Below are 17,974 nucleotides of genomic sequence, written 5' to 3' on the forward strand. Positions count from 1 at the left end.
CAATGTGTCAAGTTTACTTATTCTGTAAATTTAACTCTGAGTCCTCAGCCAAGTTTTTTTTTTTTTTTTTTTTTTTATCACTTAGTGTAGTTGTGTTTTGGCCGGATGAGAGATCGTATTAATGAGTTATCCTCTTCTAACTCGGATTATTGTGACATCATTTAATTTTCAAAGTGAATATCTGGTTTCAGCATGGAAATGTCTCAAAACAGCAATTCTTTCAACCAATCAACAGTCTGCAGTGTTGTAGCTCCACCTATCTCTAGAAAAGATAAATGAACACTCCAAATGTTTGTCACATTTCTGCTTCTTCTGAAATGTTTTGGTTATTTTTCAGGGGACAGTCCTTTGCACATCATCAAATGTGCAGTTCTGGGGCTGGGATTAATGTAGCTTGTCATTTAATTATGCTGGATCACACCCTGCTGTGTAAAAGCCCCTCCAAGACCTGACAGCTAAGGTTTGGAATTAGACATATAAAGTTATTAAGCTCAATAACTGATTCAAATGATGAAGCAGTTAATTATCTCTACCAGTGGGCTTCATCACAGCCTCTCTGTCAGCGAGCGCTCAGCTCCAGAACAACTCCTCTGACAACCCTTCAGACACGGTACGTTCAAGGCAATAATGTGACTGAGGTCCTACAAGACCCAGTTAATGATCCAAGTCGACCTCTGGTCTTCTTTGGGAGAGGGAAAAAAATCGTCTTTCAGAAATATTAAAATCTAGCCGACACATCGGAGAGGACGTGGCTGATAAATGTTTTATTCTTCCCAGGAAATAATAGTGTCTCTGATCTGAATCTCTTTCAGCTGAGCACTATTCAAGTCCAAAAATATCACATTCATCATCAGGCCTCTATTGTTGACTTTCATGGAATTATGATGAAAAAAAGCACCTCTCAGGGCTGCGAGCTGAGCTACCAGCTTTTGTCTCGTTCATCACTTAAAAGGATAAGTTGAAGTGCTTTGGTGCTCATATTTTTACAGCTTTGAGTTTAAGGTTTCCAAGGTGCTCAAGGTGCTCAAGGTGTCAGCTGCAAAAGGAAAAAACATTTCCAAGAAATTCTTTCAATGGTGAGGTAAGAATTTGTAGAGACTGGAGAATTTGCTGCAGTTAGCTTAATAATATCAGTTTTACAGCCGTCCCCAACAAATTCATCTTTCATTCTAAATAAGTACGTCTTCTTTTCTTGTTTGTTGGATGCTTTCTTTGCTTTGTTGATCACGCACCTTTTCAACGTTCACTTATAAAGTTTCTTGCACCTTTTGTTTTTTGCTTCCTGTTTTGTAAAGATGCATCTCAGTAAATACAGTGAATAAAAAACAATATTTCCTCTCAGTTATTAAAGAAAGCAGAACATTTTCTATAGTCAGCACAAAAACTAGACTGCTTAAAGATTTTTTTTCTTTTAACTGTTGGTTATTTGGGCTGGTTTCTGATAATACTCCTTAAGGGAATTGTGGCCTGTTGGTTTAAATAAGAAGCAATAGTTGGTCAGACTGAACACATTTTCTCAGGAGTCAAGCTTTTTTTTTTTGTAGTGAGGTAACACTGTTCATTGGCAGAAACAGACTCCCACATGCCAGTTCTTTGAGGTGCATCTCTGCTTATGTCTCTCATGTTACTTCACTGTAAAATCAGTAGGTTTGTTCAACTCAAAATGTTGAGTTCAGTTGCTACCTTAAAAAAAAAAAAAACCTACATTTTTTTTCAGCTTTGAAAAAAAGCTTTATCTCAAGTCAAAAAGGTAAGTTATAGAAGTTGCTTAGTTAAAAAGTTAGTCAGATCCTCTGAGTTAAAACTACTAGCTATCTTGATTTATCTTCTTGGGAAAATTAGCTTTTTCTTGTCATACAAACATACAATTGCACACCCTTTGAACTCATATTTTTGAGTTTTCCCTGCTAACTCTACTCATACCAATTACTTTTTTAAGTTATGTGAACTCTTGTTTTTAGGCAGCAATGGACTTAAAATTGTGAACTACATAGAATTTAATTTGTATCACATTTTGAATGATAACAAGCAGATAGTCCGTGGCATGGGGCACAGACAGCTAGTCCGTGCCAAGTGGAGCACAGGCAGCCGGTCCATGTAATGTGGAACATAGACAGCCTGTACTCCTTGCACAGGATCTTATGTCCACTGGGTTCCCCCCTCACTCGTGGTAACCTCTAAGGCACAGTTCAACATAAATAGAAGAACTGTTTATGGTAAAAACAGAACATTTATTACAACCGTGAGTGAGGAGGGAACAGGCGCAGCGCCACAATGCAGCATGTGAATTGAAAAAATGTATGATAATCCATAAAGAAGGCCATACAGAAAAATCTGTAACTTGATTACAGTACATTGAACCCTATTGGTGTGGACTGTTTATTTACATTTCTTTTTTTTACAGTGCAAGTATGGTAGCTGCTAGGGCGCCAGTTGTGCAGGATCTGCCATTTCTCTTTTCACTGTCCCCAATCTGCTCTGCTGGTGTACCCCTTTGTCTCTAATAGGCAGCTCCAACCAGGTGGAGCGCCTTAGCAGCTATTTTTGGAATTATTATATTATAATCATTAGTCCTTTCTCACATCAAAATGGAATTGCAACAAGTGCTTTTTCTTCCATTTAATTGAACTGACTCAAAACCACAAATTGAAGTTTCATAACTCATCATATTAAATGAAGTAAATGATAGAAATTTGTTGTAAAAACTTATTGAACTTAACACTTTTTACAGTGTTTATTACATGAGAGACAGAAAAATCCTGTCTCACCACTTTCATTGTTGAAAAAATGAAACATAAGATATAACTTTAGCTGAAACCACAGGTCACAAATTCAATGCAACTCCAAGTTGTGGATATGAAATGAGGAACAATGAAGAAAGAGTGAAGAAAAACATCTTATTTTATTTTCAAAGCACAGTCAAAGCTCATTTCACGCACTTGATCTTAAAGTTTTTCACTATGATCTTGTGTATAACCCCTCACCCCACACAGATACATTAGCTCAAGTTGTGAGTTCCTTTCTATAGTCAGTTTCTACATCAAGCTGTGTAGACAAAAGAGAACATAAAACACAGTTCAACCCATGACCTCTGCTGTGTCACAGCGAACACTTAAACCCGTCTTTATCTCAGACAGCTTCCTGTATTCTCTTTAAAGCTTCTCTCTGTCGATGCTGAGAATCAGCTCCTGTTTGTGTGTGGCGCAGACATCCTGTGAGCTGAGCTGAGTATGGAGTAAAGAAAAAGTGATCTAAGGAGTTTCAGGGACTCCTTCAAAACCTGTGTGCTTGATGATTAATAGTATGCTTTTTTCAACTTGCAGACACATTTAAAGCATTTCAGACTGAAACTAAACTTCCATCACTTCCTGTCGGTGGAGACTGTCTCCTCTTCAGAGGCCTGAGACGTGCTGGGGCCATTTCACTCTGACAAAGGAGCGTTGAAGAGAATCAGAGAAGACAATTAATCGATAACTTACTCCTGCATGGCCCGGCATGCCTTGAGATCTGAGGCATCTGACACCTGTGTAGTTGGACTGTAATGAACAACACTTTCTACATACTGATCCACAGCACCAAGGGAAACCCAGTCTTTAGTCTCCTGCCTCCTTCCTGTCTCCCTCCACCTGTGGCCTGGCCCCAGTTAATGCTCAGTGCCGTGCCAGCTCTTCTGCTGGGTGAGGTCTTCAGGTGGGAGCCCCTCAGCAGCAGCTTTGGCCTGTGACTTTTCTTTTTAAACTGATTCATGGCTGCAGGCAACCAACTTACATTTAAGAGGTGTTTAATAAATAGATTCCACATTTTGTGATAGAATTACATGTATTACGTGTATATTCAGTGTTTCCCATTCAGTATCCCTGAACTAATCAGTGGCAGCAGTGTGGTCTTTCTTTGTGATAGCCTCTTGTTTTGCTCTTTAAGCTGTGTTTTTCTGCTGCTTATGTGGTCGTCTTTTTTGTTGATCTGGTCATCACAGCTTCCCCAGGATCTCAGGTGTGTGCACAAAGCAAGTCCATGTGAGTGTAGCAGGTCTCAGCTGTTGTTTGTTAGAATATTTATTTCATATCAAAGGGAATTTTTTTTTTGCAGATGAACATCATTTTGGCTTCTCCTCACATACTCTTATTGTGATACCGATGAATCCTTTAATCAATACCGCAAACAATCAAGTAAAACACATCACCCATCCACGCTCAGGACAAACAATCATCCAAATGCTGTCTCACTGATAGAATATCTAAATTTCTTAGAATAATATCCCTTGTGGTTTGATGTGGATTAACTCTTTAGTTTCTGGTATCAATGTGAGGCTTTGTGATACTTAAGGCAGGAACATGTGGTGTCACAGCTTAACTGATTAATGTCATATTCAAATCAGTATTCAAACAAAGAGTACACAACCTAAGAAAGAGTTCAAATTTCAAACTCATCCAATGTTTGGAAGTTGTTAACATCAAAACTTCAACTTTTGTCAGAAATGTTCATATCAGATGCCATTATTTTAAATAATCTACTAGTTTTATCCTAGTGAAGTGCCCGGAATTTTTGTGGGAACTTGCTTGATTTGCATAAATAACTTGAATAATTTCCAAGTATCTTAAGAAATAAAGCCAGCAAGATGTGGTTTCCCTTAAATAACACTCAAACAAGGTTGATCTAGTTAAATTGTGACGTGAAGCCAGTTAAGCAAATTAAAGGCATGCTAATTAGTTCAGTTAAGTTTAGTTTATTCATGCACATATTATCACAATACAAGTGCATTACAGATATACCCGTACATACACACATATATATTTACATATGTACAGTTCATACTTTTCCGAAACTGGATGCGTGGAAAAAAAAAAAAGAAAAGAAGCTTGTAGCAGGGGGCCCAATTTTCTACAAACACAATACAGCAAAACATCGGACATAAAAACACATAGCAAACAATCCCATATTAGTGAATACATCAGGTTGGTATGTGTAGTGATACAATTAGTAAATTAATTTCTCATTGTCAGAAGTTGTGATTTCAGTCTTTTCCTGGAGATGGAAGATGGATTGTGACATTATCAGTGCGTTGTTTTGCTCAATCCATATCTGCAGTCCTCTGCATGTAATACTGAAGCTGGTACATTTCAGTTTCCTTTTTTTTTGCCCACTGATTAGAATTTTGTTCCTGGTGGCATGGGTATGCAGGAGCAGGAAGATAGAAATGAGCTCACACAGCTTATGGTTCATTTTGTGAACAGTTTGATACATGACACAGGCATTCTGGAAATTGTTGAACTCAGTTAACTGCAGGAGATTCTGCTGTTTTAAAAACAAAAAAAAAGTATTCTGGTGGGGGGATTTAAACTCAGACCATGATATGGCACACATGATCTTTTTTTTTTTTTTTTTTTTTTTTGGGGGGGGGGGGGCAAGTTTTTTGAGATGAGTTGGGAATGTGTTACACCATATAATGTTAGTGTAATGAAGATGAGGCTGGAATAAAATTTTCTAAAGGGTGAGAGGGGTTGAAAATGGAAAAAAAAAAGTCTTATCTTGAGAAACAAAGCAACACATTTTTATTTTTATTTTTTTTTGCAAGGTATTCAATATGACATTTGAAGTTGAGAAATTCATCAATTCTTGTATCATCGGTAAATATTTTGTGTGACACACATGAGGAATTTACAAAGTCATTTATATACAGAATAAAGAGGAGCGGTCCTACAATGGAACCTTGTGGAACCCCATTAATTATGGTTTTATTATATGATTTTTGGTTATTTATATCAAAATATTGGTGTCCTTCAGACATATAGCTGACAAACCAGTCTAGAGCTAGGCCTTTTATGCCGTAGTGATGTAGTTTATGGAGATGTCAAGCATAATGGTATCAAATGCTTTAGAGAGGTCCAGAAAGATGCCAACACCATAGTCACCTTCGGTTGAATCATTGATTCTTATAGTTAGGCCATTGAGGTGGTGTTATTTTTTTCTGAAGTCATACTGGGATGGGACTATGATGTTTAGCTTGTCAACATACTTGGTAATTCACATAATTTGCCAGATAATCCAACACCCTCACCCAAGTCTTTTTCTATTTCTGTTAACAAAATAAATAATATGAAGAGTCATGAACTTTGGGGGAGCCTCCCTTAGGTACAATGCATTTGTCCTTGATTTCCTCGATGAACAAACCTCTGCTTGTGTGTTCAGGCAAGGCTCACTGGAGGCTCTTAAGTGAATGTAGATCGTAGAATAAAAACAGCGAGGCATTAACTTCACTTAAACACTTCAAATTTTATGGTTGAAATTACTGATACAAGGTTCCAACACAACCCAGGGAGTTTTGCTCATCATACTTCTGCATCCTGATCATCTGTGCATTTCTAACCTGTAAGACCATCTGGTTGGTCCTGTTACAATGGCAAGCTAGTTACTACTCTGTCAAAAAACAACAGCAAAGCAATCCTGTGATGGCATGCACTCTACACCAAAATTTGGAAGAACAAGTGGATTGACTTGTTGGTAAAGAGAGTTATACTTAGGTCAGAGCCTAAAGTGTAACAACAACCAAATGTTGTTAAAAAAATGTGATAAAACCCAATATGTAATAGCTTTTGCCCAAAATGTTAGAACTTGTTCCATTTTGGGTTTTATTACATTTTTTTTAACAACATTTCGAGCTGAGCACATTTGTTACATTATCGACCAGTTATTATATTTCAGGCTATATTACATTTTTGGAATACATTTTGGGTTGTTGGTGCATTTCAGGCTCTAATATTTGCTGGGGTCAGTTGAAGCAGGCCTCCTCAGGTGTGCTTAGCTTTCTTCAGCTGAAGTCAAGCTGACTGTCTTCTCACTGCTACACAGTCTCTTTCTTTGTCTTTTGTGGTTTAAAATCTGTTTCCATGTCATCCCTGGCTTTGTGTGTTTTACTCAACACCACACATTTCTCACTCTCATAATGGAACTGACACTGAGTGAAAACACTGAAGAAACACCAGAAGACTCAAGAGAAAAAGCTTTAACGCTGTAGAAAAGGTTTTTTTTTTCCCCTCCTTTGACCAAACATTTCAAATTCATAACCAAAAGATTTCAAAACTGTCAAAATATTTTCTGATTCAACAATACTTTTTACATCTCACGCAGTTTCTTTCTCGAATCAAATTTCAGAGGAAAATGGATCCTTCACTGGATCATGCTGGGCTTTTGAAAGCAACAATGAGAAATGTGCCAAATGTAAAGCAGGGCTATTTGGTTTCCTTTCAACTGGGTCAGATCTGAGGACCAACACGATTAACTGTGACAGAAATATTCAACAGTGTTCAAAAATCTTTCCTTCAGCTTTTACCAAGGAAAATGTGGAAAAAATATTACAAGTTGTCAAAGTGAAAATAATGGCCCCAGTTTTTTTTTTTTTTTTTTTTTTTAATGATGTCCATATCGATTCTGTCTTTAAGTTGATTGACTTATTTAGCCGGTTTTTATTGTTCGTTTTTTTTTTAGCACATCTGTAGCCAGGATTTCAGTCCTGTGAATGAGTGTCCAATAGGCAGACATTCTTGATAACAGATGCTATTCTAGCTTAACTGTTGTATGTACTTTTAGGACTCTCTGGTACCATTTGGGTCAAATTGACCTGGGACATTTATGGGGTTTCAAAAGCACCACAGAAATAAAACAAAAAAGAATATTCATATGTCCCAGTTCTATATTTTTTTCTTTACAAAATCTTAACAGTAATTACGCTGAGGCCATGGAGTTAAGCTTAAAAAGTTTTTTTTTTTTTTTTGTCACATTTTTCTCTAAGTATAAATTAAAAATGGGTCAGTTTCACCCGATCAAGACACCAGAGTTAATTTTTCAACAAACACTTCTTCCAGAACAGCCTGCACATATTCTCTCATTACATTTTTCACAAAGATATTTTGTCAGTGGCATCCAACAAATGAAAAATCTACCTGCTCAAGGTCAAACGAGCTTTAAGACCTCAAAGCTCCGCAGACCACAGGTGTTGAAGCATTCTCAAATCAACCTTAAAACTTGAAAAAAACTGAACTCTCAAGCTCTGGGTATTGACAAAACTCAGAATTGACCTATAGGTAAGCCCCACCCCCAAACACAATGAGCCAATCACAGTGCGTAAAGCCATTTCCATACACTTGGATGTTTTCTGCCCATTCATCCTTTTAAGTGTATTACAGGAAGTCAGTTTTTCTTGGTTTTATGATGTTTTTCTGAAATTTAAACTTTAAAAATCCCAACCCATAAAAGTGTCTTCTGTGGATAAAGTTGTGCGGTAGAGCACAACATCATCTCTGTGTGAATCAAATGAAAAAGGATGTCTCCATCTGTTCTAAGGTAAGCTGACATCATATCTGAGGCAGCTGATTGTGACTTTGCTGTAAAGAAATATAAAGTTATCTTTGACACTAGAACCACCACTGCAGTCTCACGGACTCTTTGGGATTTTCTCTAACGTTAGCTAAAGTTAGCCTAACGTTAGCTCCTAGCTGTGTTGTTCATCATGTGTCTTTGTTTGTTGGGAGTTCATTTTGTTCTAGTTTTTGGTCTTTGGTAATCTTAAATCATTGTTAGCTGTTAGGGCATTTGTTAAGCTAAAGTTTGCTTCTGGAGCTTAGCTTCATTAGCTTATCTGTAATAGCTGAGATAACAAATCTTCTGTCTTGTTGTCTAAGATGCTAATGCTAACCAGATGCTGTTTATCAGGTTTGCTCTGGGAGCTGTAAATTTAGTCTGTAACTGAAGCTTTTTATCAACCTTCAACAATAAAATTTTTCATATCTCCCTCCAATGTGGACTTTAGAGACTTTTGATGACTGAAAGATGATCTGTGATTTTTCTGTCTCCAAAAATCATCAACAGCATCCTGTGAAATGTCTCCTACTGTGACACCTGCCGTAACACCTGTCACTGAATTTTGTTTGTTTGTTGAATGTTTGTCCAAGTGAGTGGAGAGGGCGTGGCTTAGTTATAGGCAAGTTGTTTTGGATACAGAGCATTAACTTTCTAAACACTAATTGATAGATTGTGAAGGTGGCTTTGAGGAATAGAGGGTAAAAACTGGTACTTGTCACTCATTGGTCATCGGGGTCATGTGTTTTGGTTCATTACATATGTAAAAAAAGAACACTGTGAGGGCCGATGCTGTTTGCAGAGACAAACTTTTGTTGCCTGTAGCTTTCAACCTGCTGACACTAAGACGCAATGCTGTGTGTATTCCTCCTGTATGTCTAACCTTCAGGTCTTAGCTCAGTTCGCTGACAAACAGCACAATGAGGACAGCTTTCACAAAGACAGTGCAGCTTCCCCTCAAAAACACTCCTCTATCCGTACCTGTGTGTCCTTGATTCTCAGACCTGAGCCGGGCTGCCATCAGTCATGTCAGAGTGTTGTGATTACCCTCCATTGTTGCTGTTTCAGAAAAGAGTTTCAGAGCTGACAAAAATATTTTGCAATAATTTTACACATCACAGCAGCAGATTAGTTACTGCGCATTAATTTCCATGGTGTTTTATGAACGATAATTACTTGGCGTATCAGGCCCAGAAAGGCATGCAAATGAGCGCAGTTCATTAGAGGCATTAAGCACGCACTACCCAATTATGGCATTCTGCTTGGTAATGCCAATGACACGGACACAGAATTTGGATGCACTACCCTGTTGACTATTTTCAAACATGTTCAAATTATGACCCAAATTACCCCTGTAAAATAGATAATGGCTGTATAATGAGCCTGAATGATGAATAACAGAAAGCACTGAAAAAACTAACAGATTGGATCTAACACCTTCAGACTGGTGAGGGGAAGGAGCCAGCTCTCCCACAGTGAGAAGAGTCAAAGATAACACACACACATACACACACTGTAAGGAAGAAATTAATATATAAAGTGTTGCACAACTATTAACAGATGGTATTTCTGTTGACAACTCCTGAAAGTATAACTATAAGAGCAGTAGACTTGCAGTGAAAAGGCACAGCTGTAAACAAACGGATGAATTCCATCCAGCAGCTCCACTTTCAAGGTCTCAACATAATGTTTCTGCATAATGTTATACAGTGTATAGACGTACCTAGACCCCTGAATGGACACAGCATATGTTTTATGCCTACTATAGTACATGTGTGTTACACAAATGACGAGCTAATGCTATATCTAGCTTTACAAAGGCTGCTTAAACATCATAGAGCCTTGAATAGAAACAGCTCCATCTTTTGGGCGTCTGACAGCCAGATCCAGTCAATGTTGTTCTCTATTCTGAAGAAGTTTTTGAGTTATTCACAAAGTTACAGAGTGTCTCAGGCCTGTGTTGAGTCAATTTCTAGACTGCTTGTTTCTTTCCAGGCATGAAGAGAACTTAGCAGAGAATCTAAGTTCTACATTCTATGTGGTTTCAGCGTTTGGATGGTTACCTCAAATGAAAGTGTGTGCAAACTCTTTTTTGGCAAAAAGTAATATTTAAGACAAAGCAACCCCATATCTCAGTCTGAATGTAATCTCAAGTGGCTGAGCAGATGCAAGACAAGTGTTTGGAAAGTATATGGATGGATTTGGAAGCCAGTCCTGACTAACACCTTAAATACACCAAATACGTCTCCAGTCCGACTCTGTTACGTTGTGTGTTGACTGCGTTTGTGAACTTACACCAGCAGTATGTTTAGTTTGGTAAGTCACATGACTGACAGACAGCTGGAGTCACAGACCAAGGAGTTCCCCCTCCATTGATAAGTCCCTCTTCATTCATGTTGGGCTGTAAAACCTCAAAACCGTGGACTCCTGGTCTGGCTCCTCTCACTATGTCCATATGTTGTCGTATTCAAGCTGAGTATGATCCAGTTTTGACACGGTTTGTTTAATTTTGAAAGTCGCTTGGTGTTTTTAGGTAGTTTCCATTGCAAGGTAGGTCATGCTGTGACCTGGTTTCGCAGCTTTGACCTGGTCTAGCAACTTTAAACACCCCCCAAGGAAGGAATGGTAATAAAAAGCAAGTTTTGGAAAAACAGACCTCCTCCTAAGTGGTGCCCGACTGCATCCACTCATCCACCTGTGCCTATGTCTCTCCCTGAGACAAACAGCTGATAGGCAGGGATCCCCCCATGCGCTGTCTATGAATTATTAAATCACATTATTCTTACAGTAAACCTTCCTAAAGTTTCCCTGTTTTCTCCAAAATTTGGTAGTGCCTCACATATTGTAAGTTTAGATGTCTTTTGGAAGTTATACTTTCGCTTTGGTGGAATTCTGGCATTCTGCTGTTGATAATTAATTAGTCATTATTTGACACCAATTTACGCTTCACCGTGCATAACTTCCTGCCACCCTTGATCTTCCATACCCTCAAATTATGTATCACAGCTCTGGCACCCGGCAAAAATAGGATGGCTGTGTACTACCTGTGACCTACTGGACCACAACAGAGAAGATCCAATGTGAGTTGACAGATTGACTTCAATGGAAACCTACCTGAATCTGATTTTCCTGAGGGAACCCTCTTAAAGGATTAATAAAGTTCCTATCTAATCTAATCTAATCTAATCTACCTGATCCTGTGTCATGACAGAGCAGAGCTGGACCGAAGACACATCTGGTGTATTTCAGACATTAAAGTCAGGTGCGACTTATGTATCAAACAAAGGAGGTGCTGTGTTATTGGATGCTTCCATGGAAAAAGATCGCCAAATTCTTACACAAGGAAATCTTGGGCCACCTGACATCTTCCAGTGTTTAGTGCCTGATAAGGTGATTTAGAAAAATAAAAGTTCACTCGAGTCTTCTTCACTCTCCATCATAGCTTATCAGGATTTGAGTCACAAACTAGCATCAAAAAGTGAGAGAGGAGTGCACCTAGAGAAGAGAAACTGAAACTTAACTATTGTCACAGATATGAGATGCTGTAGAAAAAGTATGTAAACCTGATTTAAACCTAATCAAAGCCTAACAAGTACTTGTTATTAAGGTTTCTCTCTGAAAATACTGAAAACAAACCAAGTGTGTGACAGTGTGACTTATATATCTTTATTTATTTTTTTCCTTTGATACATTTTTTGACTAATTCGACTTGTAGTCTTGAAAACATGGTAGCTTATTGTGTTTTAAAATTGCTTTAAGAGCAGATGCTAGACAAGTGTTTCTTTGCAGGGGAACCTTTCTTGAAGAGTACGTGGATGTGCCTCGAAGCCAGTTCTGATTTATAGTTTGTGTTGATTTTGGCGCCTCCTGTACTCAAAGTGTCATCTCTTTGTTGCTTTTGTCTTGCACACTGTCTTAGACATGTTTTTTTTCCAGACATGTTAGTCACATTTAAAATTTTCTGTGATGTGAAATAAATGAAAGGCTGTTTCTTTAATGTGCCATAAGTGGTCTGGTCTGACACCTTCCCCCTCTCAGCAATGACGTGCAGTAAAAATTACAGAGTAGAAAATGTCAATACCCATGTGGATGGTCTATTTTTGCTTGTATAGGTCATAAAGGGGCATCAGTGTTCATTGTCTTTGTCATAACCAGCTATAAACTCCTCACAGAGACATTAACGGGATGACACCACTTGCAGTAGATGGGTTTTAGAGGCAGTCCACAGCCTGGTCTTGTTTTTAGTACATTTTAAAAAAAGAACCACTCTGTTAGAAAATTAGATTTCGGGAAATACAGTGGCTCAGGTTAGATTCATAATATGAGTTAAATATGTACACTGACTCAGCAGGTCAGAGGTTAAACAGCATTAAAGATAGGGTCTGCAGGAATTTCCGTTACTTCATGGTGAACACAACATTTATCACATTTATTCTTGGCAAATAACTGTATTTTTACTACAGCATTGTAAAATGAATTGATGACAAAAATAAAAGATATTAAAACCTTACACATTCCTATGTCCTGTTTGGACATTTCACTGTCTCTTCTATGATACATCGTGACTCCAACAGACCCCTCATCTCCTGTTTGTCAAAACAAAGAGGGACATGATTAATACAGTCACACACCAAACATTAAACAAACAACAGATATTCCCTGTGTTAAAGCACCTCTCCAGTGATCGTTGCCTTGACCTGATATAATCAAACCATTAAAGTAAATAAAATGGTATGTACACAGAGAGGTTGTATCATTCTGAGTTAATTACATGGTTTTTACTCCTGGCAACCTGAGAACAGCCACCGATGAAAAACGAACCAAACACTCAAAGTGTTGGCTGTGTGTTAGTGTATGTCAGTGAATCTCATTAAAATCTGCCCCAGCTCGAGTGTAACTTTTTCAGTCATTTACCTAATGATGTGTTCAATAACACACACGTTGGATGAGTTCAGATGTGAAAAAAGACAAGAAACTGCAAAGTAAAGTCATCATGAGTTGATACAGTAAAATGTGTTAGTCATGGCCACAATGGATCCTTCAATACACCCAATCTAAGCTTCTTGGAGTGAGTAGATTATATTAAGGCTGTAGAATATATTAATCAACAGTCCGGGGCAGGGGACTGCTGTCAATTAAACTATGTATAATACAGACAAAAAGCATGAATGCATGAATGTGTTTTTCTGCACAAACACATCCTTTCTGAGTTTGCTTTAAAAGGACACAAAATCGGGTCCAGTAGTAGATTCAAAGAATAAAGGTCCATTTATCCTCCCTTTACAGAAAACAATGTATATGTCCATTTCAAACAACGTTTGAAAACAATATTTGACTCAGGAAAACTCTGGGCAGTCCAGAGTCAAAACTTTATGACAATAACAAACTAAAAAACAGACATGGCAACTTTGGAGGAGGTATTGCTAATGTACCACTTGCATAAAAGGGTGCGTCCAAAGGCAATAAAGTTCCATCCTTCCTCCCTCCACTTGCATCGTTCACTTGCGTCTTAGTCCCTCCCACCAGAGATGATGAAGAGATGCAAGGAAATGAAGAGAGGAGAGAGGATGGAGGAGATTGGTTTTTAGAGCAATGGGACATCCTCTCCTCCGGAGCGTCACATGAAGCGACGAGTTTCAGTGATGACGGCATCAGCTGATCACCTCTGGATCATCTGTCAGTCAGCTCTAACAGCTGTTTGCTCATCTGGGCATGTGCGCTGTAATAACTCTGATCAAACAGAAACAGTAACAGAGCTTTGTCTGTTCCTTTAACCAGTTTAAAAAACACGTTACCATGAAGAAAACCTGCTCTCTGTTTATTCTGTGTGCTGAGGATCACTTTACCGGTAAATGCATGATTTTTCGATTATTCATGAATTATTGAGCCTTTATCTATATCACATCTGATCTTGAACTCTGAAACGTATTAATATTATAAAGTTTATTGTGTCTCAGGAAGATATTATTTATTAGATTTCAGTTTTCAGCATAAATCCTCCATTATATTGATTTCATGATGGTTGTGTTCAGTATTTTCTGCTTTAAACTCACAACAAACACTTTTTAATCCCAGCTTTATGATCTGTTTCTGAACGATCCTCAGTGCCTGTTTCCGCTCGTCTTTTTTCTCATTAAACTCTGTTGTGTTTGTGAAGTTTCATGTGGAGAAGTCTGAGTTGCTGCAGCGTCCAATCAGAGATTGATATTCCATACGGGGGCGTGTCTGTCAGTAAAAAGACTTACAAAGCCAGCTCTCGTGTTTCCTCGATCATAGCTCTTCTGATCAGTCTCCTCAATCCTCTCTCCTCCGAGGACAATTATCACTTTGGGACAGTCTTCAAAATAGCAACGCAGAAAGTACTTTGGGTCCTGCAGAGGAGATAGTACAGAGAAGGCATGAAATTATCGCATTGAGACACACCCAAGGACAAAAATGGAGGCAAAAGTCCTACTATTGGTGGTACAGCTCCATTTGACCCTTATCTGTAAGCATTTTGAAAATGTGCAGAAATATGGACAAAATGGACTCAAAGCACAGAAAGAAGACTCTTTCAGGGTCCAGATCTGTATTTAATGTTGAGCATGAATGGGCCTTAAATGACAAAAAGAGGAGTTGCATTGGATTTCACTTATTTAGCAAATACATTTTGTTCAAGCACCCTCTATAATGGGTACAATGTTTAAAACCAAACCTAACATCCATTTGCTGTGACATATAAACTTGATGAGAGAGACCCTCTGAAATGATGAAGTCATCGCATTAGGGTCTCTCAACTCAACTGGTTCATGGCATATTGGAAGGGGAGGTGGGCTGAAACACTGAGGACTGTAGTTATAGGCTTTCAGGGAGCTGGCCAATTAGAGGGGACAGGGGTTTGTGTAGCAGCCTTAAAGAGACAGACACTAAAACAAAGTGTTTCAGATTGAGAGTAAAATAAGGGTTTTCTAAAGCACCAGCATAAGAATTATAGGGAATTTTTTGACCAGAGGGACACAGTAAAGCCTTAAAAAAGGACATTATCCGTTCTTTAATGTTAGTTTAATTTCAGTGTTAATTGGTCTCTGAAAGAACCCTCAGATAAGTCATCTCTGTTGAATTTTTAAACCAATTACCAGAGTGAATTATGAGAAAAAAGTTTTTCTTCTGTAAGATGGTGAATGAAGCCTGTTGCTTATAAATGTCTTTTTAATGGGCATCAATCTGAGCGCCACATGAATGAGGCAGGCGAAAGAACCAGAGGACTAATCTCAAGCACGAAAACTGTTTTCATGCCTCATTCATTTCTTCATTCCAAGTCTTATGCTTTCTCTCCTGCTCTCGCTCTCTCCTTCTTTCTGCTTCCCTGAACAGCTGTTCATCTGTGTTTACACACACAAAAAGAAGAAAAAGAAGAAAACAAGACACAGCCGATTTTGCCAGAACCTCCATCAGCCGACCATCTTGTGCTGCTAAGCTTTAAATCTCCTCTCTGCTGCTGTTAGAGCTCATTTCAGGGAAGATTTGTTCCAAATGTTGAACCTTCACATAACCTCTTGTTGGTGCTGAAACTAAAGGATCTCATTCTTCTGCCAAAAAAAGGGAAAAGTCTCTTGATCACATGTTCATACTTCTTATGTTCATACTTCACCAGGCCCCAACCCCCTGGTCTCTGCCCTAGCAGCCCCAGCATCCTGCAGTCACATAGCAACAAGTCTCAGGTGAAAAAAAGAAAACATACAGGACACTTTGAGCATCTACTGTAATTCTTATCAATTTTTCTACCTAGAAAGAAATCCTGTTGAGGCTTTAACTCTATGGGCTCTAATTTCGTAGACCAGGTGCAAGCGCAGGCGCACCTGCCCTGCGCCAGCCTTTCGCCGCGCGGACAGGGCGTGACCGGCGCACTTTGCAAGTGTCCTGCAGTGCCAAGAGAGGCGCAGTCAAGGCGCAAAGGAGCGCAGAGGTGCGCGTCCACGCCTCCCTCCGTGCAAATGGCAGAGAGGGAGGAGAAAAGCTGTGAGTGGGTTTAACACAGCCGAGCGCTGTTTTCACCAATCAAATGAGCACCTCTCCTTGCCTTTAAATGCCCTGCAGCCGAGGCGCAGCTTCTGATGGTCTGAGTGATCCCCAGCACCGCGGAAACAGTTCTGGTAGCGGAGACGGTCAGAGCCGCTGTCCCTGCAGCAGGACAATAGACAGCGGGGCACATCGGAGGACACGAAGCGCGTCACCGTGTGGGCCAGCTCCCGGGACAGATTTAATCTGTTCCTTTGTCATTAATAGGAGTACAAAATGAAGAGACAGTTACACAGCTGGATTATCCTTTTTAGAATACTTTTGATCCACCTGCACTCCTGGTTTGTCATCACCAAATAGCAGAACCTTTGGTGATATACTGTATACTCTCCCAGTGTCTCCACCTCATCCTCCTTACAATAATGTACTCCATCTTTTTAGATCACGTTAAAAATAAAGACTAAAACAGAGAAATTTGGGAAATCACGGGTAAATCCTGAGTGACATACATTTATTTTGTCTCTTTTTTCTTCGTCTTTTCTCTCTCTCTTTTCTTTGAATTAAATGAAATGAGAGAAGCCAGATATATACTCAGTATCAGATGTTAAGGCTGTTTATTGTTTAATTGTAAGATGTGCATCAAACTTCCAGCTGCCGTCAGGTTAACTTTCCATTATGACAAACGGCTTTGATCTGACATCAGATGTGACGGGACAGTTAATATAGATATAAATGTATATGCTGGTTCAGACGGTTACATTAAATAGTGATTGCTGTGATTGTTTACTGCATCAAAATGTGCCTGACACTCTGGAAACCTGCCTCTGAGGCTTTGTTGACATGTGTGCACATGTGCGCCTGTCACCAAATTACAGCTGCAGAAGATTCGCTTTGCGCAGAGGATAGACCAGGTTGGAGCTGGTGAGCTTCAGCGCACTTTTTTTGGCGCAAAATTGTCACTGTGCCAACGTGAATCTGCTGACACCTCCCCCTGGTGCGCCGTCAACTCCCCCTGGTGCGCAGTCACACCCATCTCTGCGCAGACGGTCTACCAAATTGTCAAATTGGCAGCGCACGGCCGTGCGCCGCAAGAAATTAGCTCTGCGCAGGGTGCGCCAGGCTTGCCCCCCATGCGCTGCGCCACAAAATTAGAGCCCTTTATTTCTATCAGCATTGAGTGCATCCTGAAACGTTTACTAAAATTGTCTTCTTTTCATTCCCAACCACACACAACAGACCTGGTTCACTTTGATTGTATCATAGAAAATATCTCCCAGGACTACCAGCATACCAAAGTGTGTTCAGCTTGGCCCTCTGGTGTTTCACATGTGGCCTCCAGCGTCTTCTATAGACCCTGACTCCAAACTTCAGCTGAAACACCTCATAGAAGGAAAACTACCTTGACCTTCACTCCATCCTGACATCACCTGGCTGAATGTTCCCAAGTCTGTTCTCTTAGCTCGGTTCAAAGATACGATGTAAAACTCATCGGGTCAGACTGCACATTTATCCCACTGCTTTGTCCTCCTGATCATCCATGCTGCTCGTCTCCATCTATTTTTCTCACCTCAGATAAAGAGTGACATTGATGCTGAGGTCTTGATTTATAGGACCTGCAATC

The sequence above is a fragment of the Halichoeres trimaculatus genome, unplaced genomic scaffold (genome assembly GCF_033239565.1).
Source record: "Halichoeres trimaculatus isolate MK-OKI-2021-1 unplaced genomic scaffold, fHalTri1.1 fHalTri1_scaffold_17, whole genome shotgun sequence".
In the NCBI taxonomy this organism is placed as follows: Eukaryota; Metazoa; Chordata; class Actinopteri; order Labriformes; family Labridae; genus Halichoeres; species Halichoeres trimaculatus.